The sequence below is a fragment of the Schistocerca gregaria genome, chromosome 8, assembly GCF_023897955.1.
Source record: "Schistocerca gregaria isolate iqSchGreg1 chromosome 8, iqSchGreg1.2, whole genome shotgun sequence".
Classification (NCBI taxonomy): domain Eukaryota; kingdom Metazoa; phylum Arthropoda; class Insecta; order Orthoptera; family Acrididae; genus Schistocerca; species Schistocerca gregaria.
In genome coordinates this window covers 462,305,065-462,327,704 of record NC_064927.1, presented here as the reverse complement: position 1 = coordinate 462,327,704, position 22,640 = coordinate 462,305,065, and the positions used below count along the sequence as shown (strand labels likewise).

The window sequence follows — 22,640 nt, the reverse complement described above, 5'->3', positions numbered from 1 at the left end:
GTGTTTACCACCATCCCAGAAACAAATAAAACTTCACTCCATTCGACATCCTCAAGAAACCTTCCATAGACCTGCGTACTTAAGATACTTAAAACATTATCCCGCAACCACAATTTCAGTTTCTAGGCTAGCAGGAATTGCGCAAATCCAAAACCTCCAATCAACATTATCAATCCGCTTACACATCACAACATACTTTGTCCCATTCTCCCTGCCATTCAGTAACGAATCTTTGCAGTGCTTCAACAGCAGCTCTGTTCTGCTCTAGTCATACCACATTTTACATCTAGTTTAGATTACTAGCAAGCGGAGTTCGAAGATATACTTTACATACCAAACATTTATCGTGACGTGCCAATATCGCTTGTGTAATTATCACAAACACGAACCATACACGTAAATTTCGTCTGAAACTGTATTAACTAGTCGACAACAGAAGAAATTTCTAAAAAATAAGAACAATTTTATTTTCCTGTTTTGCATTGTCCGCCGAACTATGTTAGTTACCATCTGACAGTTTTGTAGATCCTTCGATTGAAAGTATTTGCACACCACCCGAAAACGATATAATTGTTTTTAGTTGACACCAAAAGGACAAGATTGGTTATCGAGACGGAAAGAAAGTTAATAATCTAAATTGCCTTTGTTGGTACTCATTCATTTCTAAATGAATTAATTAGTTTTACAAAATTACGAAACACGAAAAATAATTCTATCTGACCTGAGATGACGTGTTTCTGATATTTGAGTACGTAAGTTGTACTTATGGGTCTGTGTTGTAGATCAAGTTCGAAATCAGATTCTTCTCTGAAGTGCATTTTTGGAGATCGCGCGCTAAATTATCAAATAACGGTATGAATTCTTCTGATTTGTTGTAGAAACTATTTATAGAGGATCGTCCAAAAAATGCTTGCAATGATTTTTTTGCCGCCTTCGTAAGATGCACCAAAACAAAACTTAAGTTCGTGTTAACAGGACCTAGCTTCGAAAGACACAATTGCTGCGATGAGCCAGAAGACGACATACTGAATCTACATTACGTAGCAAGCGCTTAGGAAAAAAGCAAATGAATTTCTGCTCCTCTTGACCTTCAGTATTATAATGCTTGGCGAATTTACACAAAAGACAAACGTTCGTCTACCAGCCTCTGATCCGACGTCTCCAACTGCATAATATTGTGATCACGTACCTCCTCACTTCCTCTCAACTTCTTCTCACAACCCGAAGTATGCGAAACAGACTTCCTAGAAAGCGCACTTCGAAATCGACTCTTTCTTCGGAAGGTTTGTCAATGAGACTGATGCTACGCAACGGTTCGGTCGCTTTTGTGTCCGAACTGATTATTGGCAATATCATGAAGACAGGCATCTGATATATTCGTCTACAATCAGTCTGCTTAATGTAAACCGAAAAGAGTGATGATGATCAAGAGGCAGTCTGTGATGGAAATAGTCGGAAACGATCAGAATGAAGGAGCTGCCAGGGGTTCAGAAAGCCCCGTTACAGTTGCATGTACTCGACTGGTTTCGCGGGACGTATGAGTAGGGGGAAGCAACATATTCGATATCTCTTCCAGAAACGCACCCTCTCGAAACCTGGACAGCAAGCTACACCGCGATGCAGAGCCCCTCTCTTGAAGAGTCTGCCACTTGAGTTTGTTAAACATCTCCGTAACGCTATCACGCTTACCAAATTACCCTGTGACGAAACGCGCCGCTCTTCTTTGGATCTTCTCTATCTCCTCTGTCAACCCGACCTGCTACGGATCCCACACTAATGAGCAATACTCAAGTATAGGCCAAGCGAGTGTTTTGTAAGCCACCTTCTTTGTTCATGGACTACATTTTCTAAGGACTCTCCCAGTGAATCTAAACCTGGCACCCGCCTTACCAATGATTAATTTTATATGATCATTCTACTTCCAATCGTTCCGTACGCATATTCCCAGATATTTTACAGAAGTAATTGTTACCAGTGTTTGTTCCGCTATCATATAATCATGCAATAAAGGATCCTTCCTTCTATGTATTCGTAACTACATTACATTTGTCTACGTAAAGGGTCAGTTGCCACTCCCTGCAACAACTGCCTATCCGCTGCAGATCTTCCTGCAGTTCGCTACAATTTTCTAATGCTGCAACTTGTCTGTATACTACAGCATCATCCTCGAAAAGCCACATGGAACTCCGACATTATCTACTTGGTCATTTATGTATATTGTGAAAAGCAATGGTCCCATTACACTCCCCTGTAGTACGCCAGAGGTTACTTTAACGTCTGTAGACGTCTGTCCATTGAGAACAACATGCTGTGTTCTGTTTGCTAAAAACTCTTCAATCCAGCCACACAGCTGGTCTGATATTCCGTAGGCTCTTAGTTTGTTTATCAGGTGACAGTGCCGAACTGTATCGAACGCCTTCCGGAAATCAAGGAAAATGGCATCTACTTGGGAGCCTGTATCTAATATTTTCTGTGTCTCATGAATAAATAAAGCGAATTGGGTCTCACACGATCGCTGTTTCCGGAATCTATGTTAATTACTTCAGAGTAGATTCTTCGTTTCCAGAAAGATACGCGAGCAAAAACCATGTTCTAAAATTCTACAACAGATCGATGTCAGAGATATAGGTCTACAGTTTTGTGCATCTGCTCGACGACCCTTCTTGAAAACTGGTACCACCTGTGCTCTTTACCAAGCATTAGGAACCTACCGTTCCTCTAGAGAATTGCGGTTCACGACTGGTAGAACGGGATCAAGTTCTTTTGGGTACTCTATGTAGAATCGAATTGGTATCCCAGCAGGTCCAGTCGACTTTCCTCTGTTGAGTGATTTCAGTTGTTTTTCTATTCCTTTGACACTTATTTCGATGTCAGGCATTTTTTCGTTCGTGCGAGTATTTAGAGAAGGAACTGCAGTGCAGTCTACCCCTGTGAAACAGCTTTGCGAAAAGGTGTTTAGCATTTCAGCTTTACGAGTGTCATCCTCTGTTTCAATGCCATCATCTTCCCAGACTGTCTGGATATTCTGTTTCGAGCCACTTACTGATTTAACGTAAGACCAGAACTTTCTAAGATTTTCTGTCAAGTCCGTACATAGAATTTTACTTTCGAATTCAATGAACGCTTCACGCACAGTCCTCCTTACGCTAACTTTGACATCGTTTAGCTTCTATTTGTCTGAGAGGTTTTGGCTGCTTTTAAACTTGCAGTGAAGCTCTCTTCGCTTTCGCAGTAGTTTCCTAACTTTGTTGTTGACCCACGGTGGACTTTTCCCGTACAGCACAGTTTTACTCGGCACGTACCTGTCTAATACGCATTTTACGATTGCCTTGAACTTTTTCCATAAACACTCAACATTGTCAGTGTCGGACATTATTCAATGGCAGCTTATTTAGAAAGATTCAAAACCAGCTTTAAATGAGGAATCTAGGAATTTATTACAACCCTCTGCTCCCATAGGGTCAGCGAAGACAACACTACAGCGAGCGTAAAACGTTTAGGCGATCATTCCTCCTGCGCTTCATATGTGAATAGAAGACGAGGAAGAACCCCCAAATAGCTGTTATGATTGGGGGTACCCTCTGCCAAGCATCGTTAGCAGAGTATGAATGTACCCGTACCTGTTCACAAGGAGGTGTTCACGCGTCGTCTTTTCAATTACTTTCAGTACTACATTCATCTTCGTCTATATAGCGAGTTGACAGATTTATCCCATAGATCATCTAGTAAATGTTATTGGCCAATGCAATGAGTTAAATTGTGTACCGACACCGGGACTCGGACTCCTGTCACCTGCTTACTAGATGATGCGCCAAGCCCTTACACCTCACTGACACTGCGGCTACCGGTACTGCACGGATCATCCTAATACATCTCCCTCCCCGATACAAATTCAAACTCACTATTCAGCTCGTCAGCCTCTCAGCAATGAGTGAGGTATGGCTGTTCCTGTCTGTTATTCCAGTGTGAGTGATGTACACTGAAGCACCGAAGAATCTGGTATAAGCTTGAGTATTCAAATACCGAGATATGTAAACAGGCAGAATACGGAGTTGCAGTCGGCAACGCCTATCTGAAACAACAAGTGTCTGGCACAGTTGTTGCATTTGTTACTGCTGCTACAATGGCAGGTTATCAAGATTTAGCTGAGTTTCAATGTGGGGTTATAGTCGGCGCACGAGTGATGTGGCACAGCGTCTCCGAGCTAACGACGAAGTGGAGGTATTCCCGTACGACGATTTGACGAGTGTACCGTCAATATCAGGAATCAGATAAAACACGAAATGTCCGACATCGCTGCGGCCGGAAAAAGATCCTGCAAGAATGGACCAAGGACGACTGAAGAGAATCGTTCAATGGGATAGAAGAACAACATTTCGGCAGATTGCTGCAGTTTTCAACGCTGGGCCATCAACAAGCGTCAGCGTGCGATCGATCCAACGAAACATTATCGATATGGATTTTCTGAGTGGAAGGCCCACTCGTGTGCCTTTGATGACACACGATTTAAAGCTTTACCCCACCCCTGGGCCCGTCCACAACAACATTGGACTGTTGACGACAGGAAACATGTTGCCTGGTGCGATGAGTCTCGTTTGAAATTGTATCAAGCGGATGGACATTTACACGTATGCAGACAACCTCATGAATCCAGACTGTTCAAGCTGGTGGAGGCTCTGTAATGGCGTGCGGCGTGTGCTGTTGGAATGATGTGGGACCCCTGGTGCGTCTAGATACGACTCTGGCTGGGGACACGTACGTTAGCATCATTTCTGATCAGCTACATACATTCATGTTCAGTGCGCATTCCGACGGACGTGGGCAGTTCCAGCAGGACAATGCGACAGGACACTGCGACACCCCATACGTCCAGAACTCCCCACACATGAACATTATTGAGCGTATCTGGGATGCCTTGTAACGTGCAGTTCAGAATCGATCTAAACCCGACGTATTCCTACTGATTTATGGGTACTTCTGCAGAATTCATGGTGTCTGTTCCCTCCAGCACTACTTCAGTCATTAGTCGAGTCCACGCTACGTCACGTCGTGTTGCGGCAATTCTTGTGCAAGTGGGGCCCTACACGATATAAGGCAGGTGTATCAGTTTCTTTGGCTCTTCAGTGTTTTGATGATATATAGCTGAAGTTCCTGATACGTATTAGCCCCACCTTTATCTGTGATAATAATGTATGCTGAAGCAATTAATTAAAATCTGTAGCACCTGCGACATCCGAAACCAGTTCACCTCCTTACTAGCCAGTTGAACTTTTTTTTCCCTTTATTTTGTTCGTTATTGATCGTTGCATATGTTGGGGGCGGTCTTTCAATTACACCCATTCAAGTTCGTCGTTGATCCATTCACTCTGTTTTTATTATTATTATTATTATTACAGAGGTCACTTACCCCGAATACGCTCAGATACCGTGCCCGCAACTGCAGACTCATCCTGATGCTGCATAGCTGCGTGGATCATCCTACTAAGTCTCCCTCCTCGGAAGAAATTCCAACTCATGTGTCAGCCCATTGCAAATGCCTTTTTAAATTCACGTCAGTATTGCTGAGACTCAACAATATTGGAGTAGCTTCTTAGCAATGACCGAAACAGGATTAATCGAACCTATACGTCAGACGTAGGTAATATATTAATTATATACAGTTGATGCTCCTGAGGCAATTTGAGTCTCACCTTTAACTACTGTATAACAACGTCTCAGTAATATCAGCTATATGAGCCTAATACACGAGCTACGCTAGAGGTACAAACACGATTAACCCCATTTCGCTCATTGCTACTGTGTTATTGCTATATTGGGAAGCTTCGACAGCACTGATGCAAGTTTAGAAGGGGAACTGGAATGAGCTGTGGCATGAATTGGAGTTTTTATAGGCGAGGGAGAAGTACAAGGGTACTGCGTGCAGGTATGTCAGGTGTACTGCATGTGTGGTGTACTACGCGGCGTAATTTCTTTGTGAACTCAAGACCTGAGTTCAAAACCTGGTGCTGGTACATATTTTAATTCATTGGTTCAGCCTACATCAATATCGTGGATATAGGTGACTCTCAATATCTCTCACAAGAGAAGCATGACATCGCATCCATTTCAGATATAGTAGTTAGGTGGCCCAGTGGATAACCTGTCAAAAACTGAACACATACCAACAATGAAATCAGGTTGAAGATGTACCAATCTTACGGAAAACGAAGGAAAATAGGCACAGTGCACCGTTCAAGCTCAAAACGTACAACATCGACAGAATTTCTGTTGCCTCGGTGTCATGGTTATGTGGCTATGTTGTTGGACTGTAGAGGAGGAGATCTGTGTTCAAATTTCTCTCGTGCCCAATGTTTTTCTTTTTTTCATAATACGTTGAACTGTCTGTCCGATCATTAACGTATCTGTTCGCTGTATTTAAATTTGTGTCTTTGTAGCGTTTAACGTCCGTTTGCGAAAGAGACGTGTTACGAAGGGACCTCCAGACATACGTACCTCCCATTTTTTCAATACAAGCACGACATGTTATGACTCTTGCGTTTGAAAGTTTTGGCTCTGCAATTCCTTGTAACACCATTTATTTGGATTCGACTAATGACTGAATCAGTGTTGGAAGGAATTGACACCATGAATCCTGCTGGGCCGTCCATAAATCCGCAAGAGTACGAGGGATTGGAGATCTCTTCTGAACAGCAAGTTGCAAGGCGTCCCAAGTATGCTCAATAATGTTCATGTCTGGCACGATTGGTGGCCAGCGGAAGTGTTTAAACTCAGAAGAGAACTCCTGGAGCCACTCTGAAGCAAATTCTGAACGAGTGTGGTGTCACATTGTCGTGCTGGAATTGCCTAAGTCCGACAGAATGCACAATGTACATGAAGGGATGCAGGTGATCAGACAGGGTGGTTACGTACGTGTCTCCAGTCAGAGTCGAATCTAGACGTATCAGGAGTCCGACATCATTCCAAATGCACACGCCCCACACCATTACATAGCCTCCACCAGCTTGAACAGTTCCCTTGCTGACATGCAGGGTCCATGGATTCATGAGTTTGTCGCCATACCTGTAAACGTCAATCTGCTCGATGTAATTTGAAACGTCTCTCCTCCGACCAGGCAACATGTCTCCAGTCATCAACATTCCAGTGTCGGTGTGGACGGGCCGAACGAGACGTAAAGCCATGTGTCGTACAGTCATCAAGGGTACACGAGCGGGATTTCGACGCCGATAACCCATATCGAAGATGTTTGGTTTAACGGTTCGCAAGCTGACACTTGTTGATGGCCCAGCATTGAAAACTGCAGGGGTCTGCGGAATGGCTTCACTTCTGTCACGTTGAACGATTCTCTTCAGTCACCGTTGGTTCCGTTCTTGCAGGATCTTTTTCCGGACGCATCGATGTCGGAGATTTGATGTTTTACCGGATTCCTGATACTGACAGTACAATCGCGAAAAGGTCGTACGATAAAATTTCGACTTTCTCGCTACCTCGGAGATGCTGTGCACCATCGCTCGTGCGCCGACTACAATACCACGTCCAAATTCGCTTAAATCTTGATAAAATACCATTGTGGCAGCAGTAACCGATCTAAGAACTGCGCCAGACACTTCTCTTGTATATTCGTTGTCGACAGCAGCGCCACATTCTGCCTGTTTACAAATCTCTGTATTTGATTAAGCATGCCAGTACCAGTTTCTTTGGCGCTTCAATGAAAAAGGTTCGGGAGTGGAATAAAAATTCAAGGTGAAAGGATACCAGTGATGCGATTTTCTGATGACATTGCTATCCTCAGCGGAACCGAAAAGGAATTTCATGATCGACTGAATGGAATGAACAGTCTAATGCGTACAGAATATGGACTGAGAGTAATTCGAGGAAAGATGAAAGTAATGAGAAGTAGCAGAAATGAGAACAGCAAGAAATTTAACACCAGGATCGATGGTCAAGAAGTAGATGAAGTTAAGGAACCCTACTACCTAGGCTGCAAAATAATCAGTTACGGACGGATCAAGGGGGACATCAAAAGCACAGTAGCACTGCCAAAAAGGGCACTCCTGACCAAGAGAAGTCTACTGGTATAAAACCTTAGCTTTAATTTGAGGAAGAAATTTCTTAGAATGTACGTTTGGATTTTATGGTAGTTAAACATGGACTGTGGCAAAACCGAAACACAAGAGAATCGAAGCATTTGATATGTGTTGTTATTGACGAGCGTTGAAAATTAGGTGGACTGACATGGTAAGGAAAGAGGAGGTTCTTCGCAGAATCGGAGAGAATGGGAATACATGAAGAACACTGAAGAAAAGAAGGGAGAGGACAATAGGACATGTGTTAAAACGTCAGAGAACGACTTCCTTGGTGCTAGGGGCGGTTGTAGAAAGACAGAACTATAGACGAAGACAGAGACTGGAATACACCCAGCAAATAATTGAGATGTAGGTTGCAAGTACTACTCTGAGATGAAGAGGTTCTCTCAGGAGAGGAATTCATGGTTGCCCGCATCAAATGAGGCAGAAGACCGACGAATCAAAAAAAAAAAAAATAATGTTAAATGCAGACACCCATTATAGTTGGTTTACTTTAGCATATGAAATGTACAAAAAAATCATCGTTTTCATTGGACATCAGTTGTCACACTTTATTTAACTTCAATGCACCCTAACCTGGTTTCATGAAGTTACAAATGGAGAGTACTCATGATGTAGATTTACGCAAAGAAAAATTTTATTGTTTGAAGAGTCCAGTGAAACTATGAAGGTGGAACGCAAGATAGACAATCAAAACATGCAGAGTCAACAAACATAAATTAGATGTGGCGGAAATCAAGAGTGATAATTTCTTCAGCTCTGACAGTTTAACATCAATTCCATCAATCTGGAAAAAAGTTAATGACCTAACTACAGCTTGGATGAACATAATATGCATCCGAATAAACAACAAGAAACCCCATATAATACAGTTGACATACCTTTATAATGACGATGTAGTGAACTTCTAGAAACGATTTAGAAATAGGCCAAACTTCAGGACATTGTGCTGAACCTCTAGAATCCCAGAGTCCAAAAAGAAAGATCTTGAGTCAAAGCCGTGCTTCATTCCGACTCATCACAATGTTTTTACAATAACTTACTATATCCTACACAGATAGCTAGGAATTCCGAGGACGACGTGCTGTGAAGAGATGAGTGTGATCCCCTAAAATAATATTTAGTTATGGAAGGTATGGTTTAAATGGCTCTAAGCACTATGGGAATTAACATCTAAGGTCATCAGTGCCCTAGACTTAGAACTACTAAAACGTAACTAACCTAAGGACATCACACACATCCATGCCCGAGGCAGGATTCGAACCTGCGACCGTAGCAGCCGCGGGGTTCCGTACTATGCGAGGTATTACCTTGTACATGTACATCTGCGAAGAAACAGTTTAGCTGTTCAATTTTTATTCCACTTACTTATAATGTCCGTAAGTTTTTTTAGCTCTGTAATGAGTGCATTTTATTTGAAAATCCAATAAACTACAGCTAACATGTGTTAGGAGTCAGCTGGATGTCATTTACTACCCTCGATATCTCAGATGATTTTTTTTCTGTGGTTGAACTTGAAAGGTCAATATCTCAAAACATGCATGGTTGATGTGGACCATACCCCAAACACCATCAGTCTGAGCCTAAGTAACGACTCAGACATGAATGGTATACGATCCGCCGTAATTATTGAGCGCCTCCCATAACGAGTGATTTGTACAACGAATAGAAGAAAATGCTAGAGATTTACTCGCTTAACGAACGTGTCGCGTAAAGAGTCTGTTGGGTGGTTTCTTTTTCAGTCATTAATATCAATTTCAGAAACCAATTCTGGCCTGGATCGGCCTCTTTGACCCCTATAAATGAACACAAAGTTACACGTTCTCCTATAATTTACCACTGTGGAAAGTAGAACCTCGGACAATGCTGTATTGAGTCAGCTGTACTGCTCTCGAATTTTCTGCAAGGGTGATGCAAGATCTCTTCATTGCTGGCCTATCGTAAGTAGTAACCCATTCCCTTGCAGTATCTGTTTATGAATTCCAATTCTAATTTGTCGTCGTTCACCAGCACGATTTCATTAACGATGTCCGTAAGGAAGTAGCTATACACGGTACGAATTTAATTAAGTCTCTTTTTCGACTAAGCACGGCATAAAAAATACCTTTCGACAATTTTCTTCTAAATTATCATGTGCTTTACTATAAATAAAAAATTAGTTCTGTATTATAAGTCTCTTTGACTATCTACCAGGTGATCAAAAAGTCAGTATAAATTTGGAAACTGAATAAATCACGGAATGATGTAGATAGAGAGGTACAAATTGACATTCATGCTTGCTTGGAATGACATGGGGTTTTATTAGCACAACAAAAATATAAAAGTTCAATAAAGTCCTACAGATGGCGCTTCATCTACTCAGAATAGCAATAATCAGCATAGCAAATTAAGACAAAGCAAAGATGATGTTCTTTACAGGAAATACTCAGTATGTCCACCATCATTCCTCAACAATAGCTGTAGTCGAGGAATAATGTTGTGAACAGCAGTGTAAAGCATGTCCGGAGTTATGGTGAGGCGTTGGCGTCGGATGTTGTCTTTCAGCATCCCTAGAGATGTCGGTCGATCACGATACACTTGCGACTTCGGGTAACCCCAAAGCCAATAATCGCACCGACTGAGGTCTGGGCACCTGGGAGGCGAGGCATGACGAAAGTGGCGGCTGAGCACACGATCATCACCAAACGAGGCGCGCAAGAGATCTTTCACGCGTCTAGCAAAACTTTGTTTTTTTGGTTCTAACAAAACCTCATGTCATTCCAAGCATGTGTGTCAATCTTTACCTCTCTATCTACATTATTCCGTGGTTTATTAAGTTTTCAAATTTATACTGACTTTCTGATCACCCGGTAATTTTTTGGAATGGAATACATTGACTAATTCCACATGGATTCCAACGAAAAAGAGTGTTCCACTTAACAAGTATCGATTACGAGTAAGATGCAACAAGTAATCATATTCATTAAGCGAAGTAACACTGTCAGTATAATATTGAAGGTCAAGGTCATAAGCAAGCAGATCACTGCAGCGCCAGTGTGGCAATTCCAAAAGACTGGCAGCAGAGTGTAAGCTAACATCCCATAGATATTCGGCCTCGCATGCGGTTCCTCTTCGTGAAAATGTCTTGGCTTAAACTCCTCTAGGCGTTGATCAGCATGTGTCGCATTACACGCCCTGTATTAGACACTTGTGAATTTTTGGTTAAAGTTTCCTTGAGTTTACGTAAGTTCAGTTGTAAACATCTACGTCTGGACATGTTATATAGTGTTATTATGGTACCTCAGTATTTTTTTGAAACTTTTACCAAACAGTTTCTAAGATGTAGCATTGCGCTCAGATGTTACAGGCAGTTTTACACATACTCACTCCCACGATACTATCAGAAGATAAAGTTTCTGTGAGCAGTGAGCTATACCCGAACATAAGGAGCCCAAGGAGAAGTTTTCAGTGAACCATTTACTTCAAATTTTGGTGGTTATTTTCATTTACAAAATTAAATCGACTTATTATGATACTACAGTGTAATATAGATATGCATATTATTATCTGCCTCCACTTCCACTGCATACAGGGCAAATCACTGTGAGATGTGTTTTTCGGTCTCGTGTTGGCAAAAGGACGTACATTATATTAATAACCCTCAAATTTATCTTAATATTTCAGATGCAAATAAGTATCTCGGCACAAAATATTTTGTGTAGTGTTGTTTCCTCGGCATTTACTTCATATTTGACCTTTATATGATTTACTTCATATATGGTTTACTTAATACATGATATACTTCATCAGTTTACTTGATATAGTTTCAGAATTATAGTATTCCATTCAGTAAATATTTTTAATGTGCATTCTTGCTTCTATATCGTATTTTTATATTCTCGTACAAAAATTAGTGTCCTAACATAAATAATATTTTTGTACAGTTTAAATCTGAACATCTTGTAGAAAATCAGGCTTGAGCCCTTCTGAGAAAGAACTGCTTCTCTTGGAACATGGGTTTGACGACACTGATATGAATTCTTAGTATGGAGAAAGCAGAGAAGAATGGCATGTTCTAGCAGTTACTTCCAGAGGACAAAGTTGAGTCAAACAATGTAGAAGTATTACAATATATTTCTATTCCAGAATCAGAGTCTAAAATTTCTAACACGCCGTGTCAGATGAAGTATTCTAAACAGACAACGAACCCGTTGTAACTCTCCATTATTTTTACTACCGTTTGGTCTCCGTGTGACTGTGTGTCTGCATTCCCCTCTAGGCGTAGATGGATGGAAGCGGTCTATAACTTCATTGATGCTGCAACAGTAAATGTAAATATACTTTACAAGGATACTTGCTTTCTTGCTGAGAGTACTAAAACTCTGTCAGATACATTACTTAGAAATGTCCTGGCAATGAACTGATTGAAAATTTCTGCTCGAAACCGTAAATGGAACCGAAACCCAAGCCAAAAATAGTAATTAGTATATCAGAAGTCCAGAAAAGAGCTGCATCACTCCAAGAAATACTGTTCAGGAATGTGACCGTGTGTATACCTACAGCAGGTACATCAGAGGGGGGGGGGGGGGGGGGGTGCATTTCGCAGCACACGAAGCAAACCTAAACGCAGTAAGTTAACAAACACTACTTGCAGTTATGCCCGCACACCCACCGTCGTCGCGACTGAACTGATATCGCTTCGCCATTTCGCCCCGGCAGCGGAGCTGATCTCAAAAATTTGTGTATATGTTGTCCCGGCTAGTTAAGAACCATTCTCTACCCTGTGGGTCAGCCATAAATCATCTCTGAATCACGTTGTGAATTTAATTGTGTGAACTAGCAGTTGAAAATTGATCTCGTTTTCTGTTTCCAGATATACTTCATACTCTTTCAACCACCACGGACAAAAAAAAACAGAGATTTTATTTATTACTCGGGAATAACATAGCAATCGGGTTACAGTCAATTTTTTTCCCATTTTTGCTTCCCATATAATTTGATTTAGTTTCCTTCGCACTCAATATGTCTTCGTTAAATCCTGTTATTTGTTTGTAACAGTTTGATCAGCTTTTCTCAATAACTCTTCAATATTCACAATTACAATTGTCTATGTACTAGCTGATTTTTGGGATTTAGAAAACGCAGAGAAAATTTCGTATATTTTCCGTTTTATTGACACAATTTACTTCTTAAATTAAAGAGAGATGGCACAGCGGAATCAATGAAGAAGGAGTTGATCTTAGTGTGTATCTTTTCGGTATAATAGCAGTCAGTTCCTATCACCAAAGATATGATATCCTCTGAAACTGTCCTTTACCATTAATATCTGATAAATCATAAATATGTTTCTGGCTTTACAATGTCTAAGCTTCTTAATTCTCACGACACGATATTAATTATTGGTTCGAGTTCTTTCAATGTCTGTTCAGCACAAATTTAGTCTTTTACGGGCACTATTATCTCACGTCTCGTTTATTAGCAGAATCGCCTTGACAACGATCGGCAAAGATATTAGTATAATAAGGTCCAATATCTCCATATAATCTATTATTCACCACTCCAATGTCTAATCCAGCTATCAGAATGATACTTCATTAGGCTTATAATCCCTAACTTCCGATTTAATATAATACATTATGGAGTCGAGGTGGCAGTTGTCGTTATAGTGATTATCACTGTTAGCATTCAACCGCGATTCTTATACATATGTTTTAACAACGCGTTTCAAGAGACAATGCTCTCATCACCAGGTTGTAAAGTTTATGTCACAAAATTAAACGGACTAAAAAGACAAAATACCATCACAAATAGTTGGGAAGTCCATAGAGTAAAATAGAATTAAAAGTATATTGGACTGTGTGTCCTCCCTTACATTGAAGTTGTAGACACAAGTCGATGGCCGTCCCATAGCTACCACATGTGCTGTCGCATTGTGCCGGCTCGGGAGCTGTTGTGGACTGACGTGCCTAGGTGTTGCGGCGTGGTTACAGCCATGTGCTTGACGGTAACGCTATGCTATTCGACGCCTGATTTCCTTATTGCATTGTTCTGCCATCGTTAGCCTCTCGCAACTCCGTCAGTGACTTGCTACAAGTTTAAAGTCGCATACCTACACAAAAATAATTCTAATACCCCGTTAAAAAGTCTCATTTCTTTAAAATTATCTTGTGCATTTAGAATATTATTTTGTTTCTCTTCATGGATAGCTATCTCGGATTCCTCTTGTAAATCAAGTTTCCTCCCTTTCTTTTCTACATGAAATATTTCTACGTTGTCTTCTATGCTATTAAGGGGATGGCCTGTTCCATATACACTCCTGGAAATTGAAATAAGAACACCGTGAATTCATTGTCCCAGGAAGGGGAAACTTTATTGACACATTCCTGGGGTCAGATACATCACATGATCACACTGACAGAACCACAGGCACATAGACACAGGCAACAGAGCATGCACAATGTCGGCACTAGTACAGTGTATATCCACCTTTCGCAGCAATGCAGGCTGCTGTTCTCCCATGGAGACGATCGTAGAGATGCTGGATGTAGTCCTGTGGAACGGCTTGCCATGCCATTTCCACCTGGCGCCTCAGTTGGACCAGCGTTCGTGCTGGACGTGCAGACCGCGTGAGACGACGCTTCATCCAGTCCCAAACATGCTCAATGGGGGACAGATCCGGAGATCTTGCTGGCCAGGGTAGTTGACTTACACCTTCTAGAGCACGTTGGGTGGCACGGGATACATGCGGACGTGCATTGTCCTGTTGGAACATCAAGTTCCCTTGCCGGTCTAGGAATGGTAGAACGATGGGTTCGATGACGGTTTGGATGTACCGTGCACTATTCAGTGTCCCCTCGACGATCACCAGATGTGTACGGCCAGTGTAGGAGATCGTTCCCCACACCACGATGCCGGGTGTTGGCCCTGTGTGCCTCGGTCGTATGCAGTCCTGATTGTGGCGCTCACTTGCAAGGCGCCAAACACGCATACGACCATCATTGGCACCAAGGCAGAAGCGACTCTCATCGCTGAAGACGACACGTCTCAATTCGTCCCTCCATTCACGCCTGTCGCGACACCACTGGAGGCGGGCTGCACGATGTTGGGACGTGAGCGGAAGACGGCCTAACGGTGTGCGGGACCGTAGCCCAGCTTCATGGAGACGGTTGCGAATGGTCCTCGCCGATACCCCAGGAGCAACAGTGTCCCTAATTTGCTGGGAAGTGGCGGTGCGGTCCCCTACGGCACTGCGTAGGATCGTACGGTCTTGGCGTGCATCCGTGCGTCGCTGCGGTCCGGTCCCAGGTCGACGGGCACGTGCACCTTCCGCCGACCACTGGCGACAACATCGATGTACTGTGGAGACCTCACGCCCCACGTGTTGAGCAATTCGGCGGTACGTCCACCCGGCCTCCCGCATGCCCACTATACGCCCTCGCTCAAAGTCCGTCAGCTGCACATACGGTTCACGTCCACGCTGTCGCGGCATGCTACCAGTGTTAAAAGACTGCGATGGAGCTCCGTATGCCACGGCAAACTGGCTGACACACGGCGGCGGTGCACAAATTCTGCGCAGCTAGCGCCATTCGAAGGCCAACACTGCGGTTCCTGGTGTGTCCGCTGTGCCGTGCGTGTGATCATTGCTTGTACAGCCCTCTCGCAAGTGTCCGGAGGAAGTATGGTGGGTCTGACACACCGGTGTCAATGTGTTCTTTTTTCCATTTCCAGGAGTGTATATGGTTCGCAACAGCTGATTTGTCATAATTTCCTAACCTGAACGCATCTTTATGTTCTTCATACCGGATCGCGAAAGATCTCCCTGTTTGCCCTATATATTTTGCATCACAAGTTCTGCACTGAATCTTATAAAGTCTCGATCTTTCAAACTTATTTATCTTCCCGTCAATATCGAGCTTAAGGCTATTCCTCATTAGGTTATTACTCATTGTAGGTGAGATTAAAGATACGCAAGTCACTGACACTTCCCGTTTGGTTTCGTTGGATGTGAAGAACTTATACTCCAGTGTTCCGGTTAACGAAAGTATAGAAATCATTAAGAGAAATTTCCTTAAATACGGCAACATTTCAACGCATGAGACAATTGAATTTATTGAACTCCTACAGCTCATTACAAGTTTTAATTATTTTACGTTTAGTAACAAATTTTGTATTCAGGACGATGGGTTAGCCATAGGGTCTAGTATTTCAGGAACTATGCCGGACATTTTTATCAATGACCTTGAAGATAAAGTTCTAAATTCTGACGTTAACATTATGGATAAAATTGTTTATTACAAACGTTATGTAGACGACACTCTGTTACTTGTCGATGGTTCCCGTGCGGACATTGAGGAAATAGTAAAAAAGTTCAACGACGCACATAATAAAATAGAATTTACCGTGCAGTATGAAACTAGCAATTGTTTACAGTTCCTGGACCTGAATGTCAAAAAACAGGTCAACAAACATGCGTTCTCCGCTTATAGAAAACTAACTACGACTGATGCCGTGATCCTGAATGATTCATGCCATCTGCAGGCTTTTTAAGAAACTGCTTTCCGTAGTCTCGTGCATAGGGCAGTCAATATACCTATGAGCGAAAAAGATAGGGAGACTGAAATTAATAACGTTAAGAGAATAGCGATGAATAACGGTTACAGAATAGATATGGTTAAAAAAAACTGTTACAGAAAAGTAATAAGCGCAAAAAGAATAAACCTGATGGAGAGAAAGTGAAAATTATCACGATGCCATACTACGGCACAGTCTCACAAAAGATAGCAAATATTTTTAAGCCATACGATGTTAAAATAGCTTTTCAGACTAATAACCTAGTGAGGTATAGCCTTAAGCACGATATTGGCGAGAAGAGAAATAAGTTTGAAAGATCGGGAATTTATAAGATTCAGTGCAGAACTTGTGATGCAAAATATATAGGGCAGACAAGAAGATCTTCCGCGATCCGGTACAAAGAACATAAGGATGCGTTCAGGTTAGGAAATTATGACAAATCAGCTGTTATGAACCATATATATGAAACAGGCCATCCCCTTAACAGCATAGAAGACAACTTAAAAATATTGTATGTAGAAAAGAAAGGGAGGATACTTGATTTACTAGAGCAATTCGAGATAGCTATCCATGAAAAGAAACAAAATAATATTCTAAATGCACAAGATAATTTTAAAGAAATGAGACTTTTTAACGGGTTTTTAGAATTATTTTAGGGTAGGTATGCGACTTTAAACGTGTAGCAAGTCACTGACGGAGTTGCGAGAGGCTAACGATGGCAGAACAATGCAATAAGGAAATCAGGCGCCCAATAGCATAGCATTACCGTCAAGCACATGGCTGTAACCACGCCACAACTCCTAGGCACGTCCGTCAACAACAGCTCCTGAGCTGGCACAATGCGACAGCACACGTTGTAGCGATGGGACGGCCATCGACTTGTGTCAACAACTTCAATGTAAGGGAGGACACACAGTCCAATATACTTTTAATTCTGTTTTACTCTATGGACTTCCCAACTATTTGTGATGGTATTTTGTTTTTTTAGTCCGTTTAATGTTGTGACATAAACTTTACAACCTGATGATGAGAGCATTGTCTCTTGAAACGCGTTGTTAAAATATATATATATAAGAATCGCGGTTGAATACTAACCGTGATAACCCTAAATTCCGGCTGCCACGGAAGACCGCGAACATGCACCATTGAAAACAAAGACTCAAGAGAGCTACCAGTGCTGCGCTTTGGTTCACATATTATATTCAGAACAAAACGCAACTCTATTAAGTCTTCCATGGATTCCCTTTGTACTACTTTGCGTTATTCTATTTCAGGTATCTACTCTTTGTAAAATCTACTTAACTATTACTTCGAATTACAACTACCGTTTTATGGCTCTGGGGTCATTCCGTATTACAGAATTTTAAGTAATATTCGTTTCGGAATACCCACTCTCTAAAGAGCGGTTACACAGTGTAGTTATGAGCAGATAACGTTTTGGACACTTGCACCAACGGAATTAAACAACAGAACAAACCTGGTTTATGAGTTATTGTTTTATGTATGTGTCTTTTGTATGTATTTTTATATAGACATATAAAGTACCAGACGATAACGACCAATAAAGCTTTCAATTCTCCTGTTTACTGCTGTTTTAATGAAAGACCCCATTTTCGCTATGTTATTAAATTATCGAACACTAAAATAGCACTTCCAGAGACTGGATTGTGGTCGATATTTTCCCACGTATTAAAATTTATAGTCATTAGTACCAAAAGATTTTTCAAATCTTACATAACTTTTATGTAACTGGGAATGATTAGTATTCTAACTGGAAGTTTTGCCCTATGAACTGCCAACTGACTCGCTCGCAATTTGCCTTGCTCCTTGGCGCACACTTGTGACATTGAAACAGTTGCCAAGATTCGCTGAATTTGCATTACCTTTACACTACATTAAAATTAATTGCATTTTTACTGGCACAAAAAAAGTTCCGGTTACTTTTATATCGGTTTTCAAAGTATCATACCCCATCGTTCTTAGTATCAGTGTCTGCACCCTAAGGAAAACCCGTTCTCAATGGCAAACGAGAATATCATTTCCCTAAGAACTTTGCACTTGACGTTCCATCTAGTGTGTGCCCACTGATCTCTACATCTTGTTCCTACAAGTACTTCTTGAATAACGGAAAGTAAGTCTTTGAAAGATATAGAGTTAATGTTCCATTCCGAACTAGTAGCAAGCCTGTGGTATCATTCGCCTTGTATGGTTATCTTTGGGCACTTTTCGTTCAGAAAATGTCACAGACTTTGAACAGACATTCATTTTCCTTTATAAATGGTGATCCTCAAGATAAGGAAGACCGAAGCAATGTGCCTTATGTGGTACCATATTTAATGTTTCACCAATCTGAATTTCGCTTTACAGCGGTAGTACCATTTGCTATTGTGACATTCTTTTGTCTGTGGTTAAGACATGATACCGTCACTGACTGATTTCAACGTTTATTAAAAGTGTCGTGTTGCAGTTTTAAGATAATGTTAGGAAATCCTAGAATTTAGTGGTACGTAATTCCAACTTAACATTAGCTGCCTCTCTGATACTTTAAATTTGAAGCTCATCTGACTTCATAAGTTTATTCATTCGGTGTCTAGTAATCCCATAGGGAGCTCTCCTTTGTTACTCTGATTTTTTTTTTTTTGCGTGTACAGCAAATGATTCTTGCCTTTCGGAAGATGTGGACAAATGTTGTGTAACATTATTTGTATGTATGCCCAGTCTTGGTTGTTCTAGCGACGCATTTCACGTAAACCTTTGTAATTGTAGCGACCCATTCTCTCGAATTCCACAATAGTTACCTAAAGGCCTTAGTACAGCAAAACTATATTGAAAGTGATCTTCCTGGAATACATTTCACTGATGGGAATGCCTCATTCCTTTCATTTCACCTTACTGACCAGATCCACCAGTTACTTTCAGACTTAAATTTGTTTCACAAAAGACGGTGGGATTTAGAAACCAATTATCAGCCACTGCGTCCTTCTACTATTCCTAGAATTTTTTTTAAATTTGGGAACATGATATAACGGTTATAGTAACTCCAGGTGGTCTCTGTCTTTAAGGTTTTCTGTCAAATAAATTTCGACTTCCTCACACATTTTGGCCACTTTGCAGGTATTGTCACTGTTTGACTTGTACCCTCTCTAATAGTTAAATGCAGTGTATAACATATACCTGCTGGAGCCTCTGCACTAACAGAAAACCATTAGCTTCTGTGTTCCCATCTCTATCACTGAAGTACAGTACTCAAAGACCTTATTGCACACTGTATGTCTACAGCAGTTTAATATTAACCTCTATCCAGCTAAGTATATCTGCTTAATGTCAGTTTCTTTCAAAATAAGTTGTATTTAGCATAGCTTGACGAGAAATATCTTTTGATTTTTCAATTTATTTTGTGGTACGAATAGTTCATCTTTAATGCTATTGTTGTGTGTAACTGAGTATTTTCGCTGTCCAAACGCCCAACTTCAGCTTTTCGATTAACTGTTGTTGCTGTGTCTGTAGTTTGTTTGTATCTCTGCTTTTGGGAAATATTTGCCATTTACTGTAGTCATTAGAAATCACTGGGATTCGCTGACATGTTTCTGTCAGGCAGACTGCGTCTAGAAATTAGTAATGTAAGTAATCTCTTAATGAAAACATTCAGATGCAGGCAACGTCACATGTTGTACGACAATGTGAGGTGCGATGCATCAGTCACGCACATGTATGACTGGCGTGGTTGGTTGAACGAATCCCGAGACTCTAAGGCCTGTTTTATTACTCATACTACCTTCATCTTAGTGAAAGCAACAATTTTAGTGACTTTACTGCTTTCACCTTCAATTGCAGAGTCAAGGTTACTGTCCAAAAAGTTACTTGTACGTTCAATAATCAGTACATATGCTTCTTCATGAATATCCTTCGCACACACCTTATAATACAATCTACGTCGGTTGACTCAAAAGCAGCTGGTACTAAGGGGTTGACTTCCCCGCAAGTTCTGCATTAATTCAGACATCTCCTATCATGTAAATTGCCTCTCAGAAGTACCTTCTCGGCCTTTTTTTCACTCTACAATTATTAATCATGGATTGCCCTTTTCCTTACTAGTCCGACGGTTTCTGATCTTTTACGGTTGTCTGGATGATGTTGTCTACAGTCTACAAAGCTCTCAAGCCGCTGGAAACTTGTAGACTAAATGCGGCTCACCTGTACCGTCTCTTAAAAATGTTGCCTGATTTGTCAAATCTGATCACAGTAAATTGGTCACCCCATTCATAACGTTACTGAAGTTAACTCCAGGGCCAACTCCTCTTCTTCCGTTTGTGCTGCTGAAAGTATAACTTTGATGTATTTCCTTTCTAGCTGGTTACTTCGAACGTTCAAAAATGTCCAAATGTGTATGTAATCTTATGAGACTTAACTGCTAAGGTCATTAGTCCCTAAGCTTACATGCAACTTACCCTAAGTTATCCAAAGGACAAATACACACACCCATGCCCGAGGGAGGACCTTCAAACGTTCCTATGGAAAATATTCATACGTCGTCTTCTCATTGTCGATCATTCTTCACTTTCGGGTTAGTATATTGCGTGCAGAAAGTTCTTAACACTCAGCGTGCTGCTGTCGTAATATTACTGCGCTTTCTGCAAATGGGAATGTGCGGCGGACGTAATATTATGTCACACAACATACGACGATTTTCCGCGGTTTTAAACGCATTTTTCCTGCTCTTGGAATCAACTGTGAGATCTGCAGATGACGTGATATCAGTTGCACAATTCATCAGCTTTATGCCGTTTGTTACTGTCTCTGGCCTCATGGGTTCTAGGTGACGATAGACTTCTGTTTTGCCCACATCTCGTGGTCGTGCGGTAGTGTTCTCGCTTCCCGCGCCCGGGTTCCAGGTTTCGATTCCCAGCTGGGTCAGGGATTTTCTCTGCCTTGTGATGGCTGGGTGTTGTGTGTTAGGTTAGTTCGGTTTAAGTAGTTCTAAGTTCTAGGTGACTTATGACCAAAGATGTTAAGTCCCATAGTGCTCAGAGCCATTTGAACCATTTAGTTCTGTTTTGTGTGCTCTTATGTTGAGTTGAAATTCAAAATGAGCAGGGAAGAGGAGAAAACTTTGGACACAATAATTTATAAAATCTGTGACATCTCTAGAGACGATGAAAACGTAGTATTCGATGACAATTCGGATCACATATCGTATGAAAGTTATAGTAAGTGCGGCCTTTTTTCATTATGGGTTTTTGCATAAGTTAGTCGCGTATTTTCAAAGATTGTCATGCATGGTTCTCCTTCAGTTGTATCAGGAGGTGAACGCCAGAATAGCAGCAAGTAATGTTGAGCAGCACTCCACTATGAATGCAAAATTTTTCTTTGATCTTCCATTTTATGTGTTTCTGTGGATATAAATTGTCTGTTAAAGAAACGTAATCAGAAATATTTGTTACTGCTTTCATATTTGAATTATAGATCTCCTTTTCAGTTTATGTTCTGTACTGTTTACAGTTAATTCATATTCATGTGCGTATTCAAGACTTGGCACTAGCAATACCAAAGTATGTGTTTTCGAAGTAAAAAGTATAATAAAGCAAAATGTTCCCACTACATTTTTGTAGACATGAAGTGTAACATCAAAAAGTAATAAATGCGAACAGATATTTTAGTCAAACTACAGGTAATGGGAGCTGATTACTGGACCAGAACTGTAAGTCTTAGAAATTAACTATGCAATAAAAAACCACAATTAAATATGTTTTAAGGTGTTTTATTTAAATCAAACCAGACTGGCTTTTGAAATTCCGCTCACAGCGCGGTTTCAAGTAGCTGTGGTGTTAACGGAATAATTGGAGGGTAATTACGATCAGGGTGTTCACAATGAAGAATATAATCACAAAGAGTTGAATCTATGCCCTTCGGCAGCTGTCTCTCGTCCGCATTCTTCTTCACATGCAGAAATCTTCTCATTGCCTCACGAACAAGAGCGAGTCTTCTCTTCATTCGCCTGAAGAACCC

General features: G+C 41.2%; 1 protein-coding gene across 1 annotated transcript in view; it reads right to left on the bottom strand.

The window, feature by feature from the left end:
• Positions 1 to 22,640, bottom strand: part of LOC126285247 (serine/arginine repetitive matrix protein 1-like) — a 77,660-nt gene that overhangs the window by 25,704 nt on the left and 29,316 nt on the right. The gene's annotated exons all lie outside the window — the stretch shown is intronic.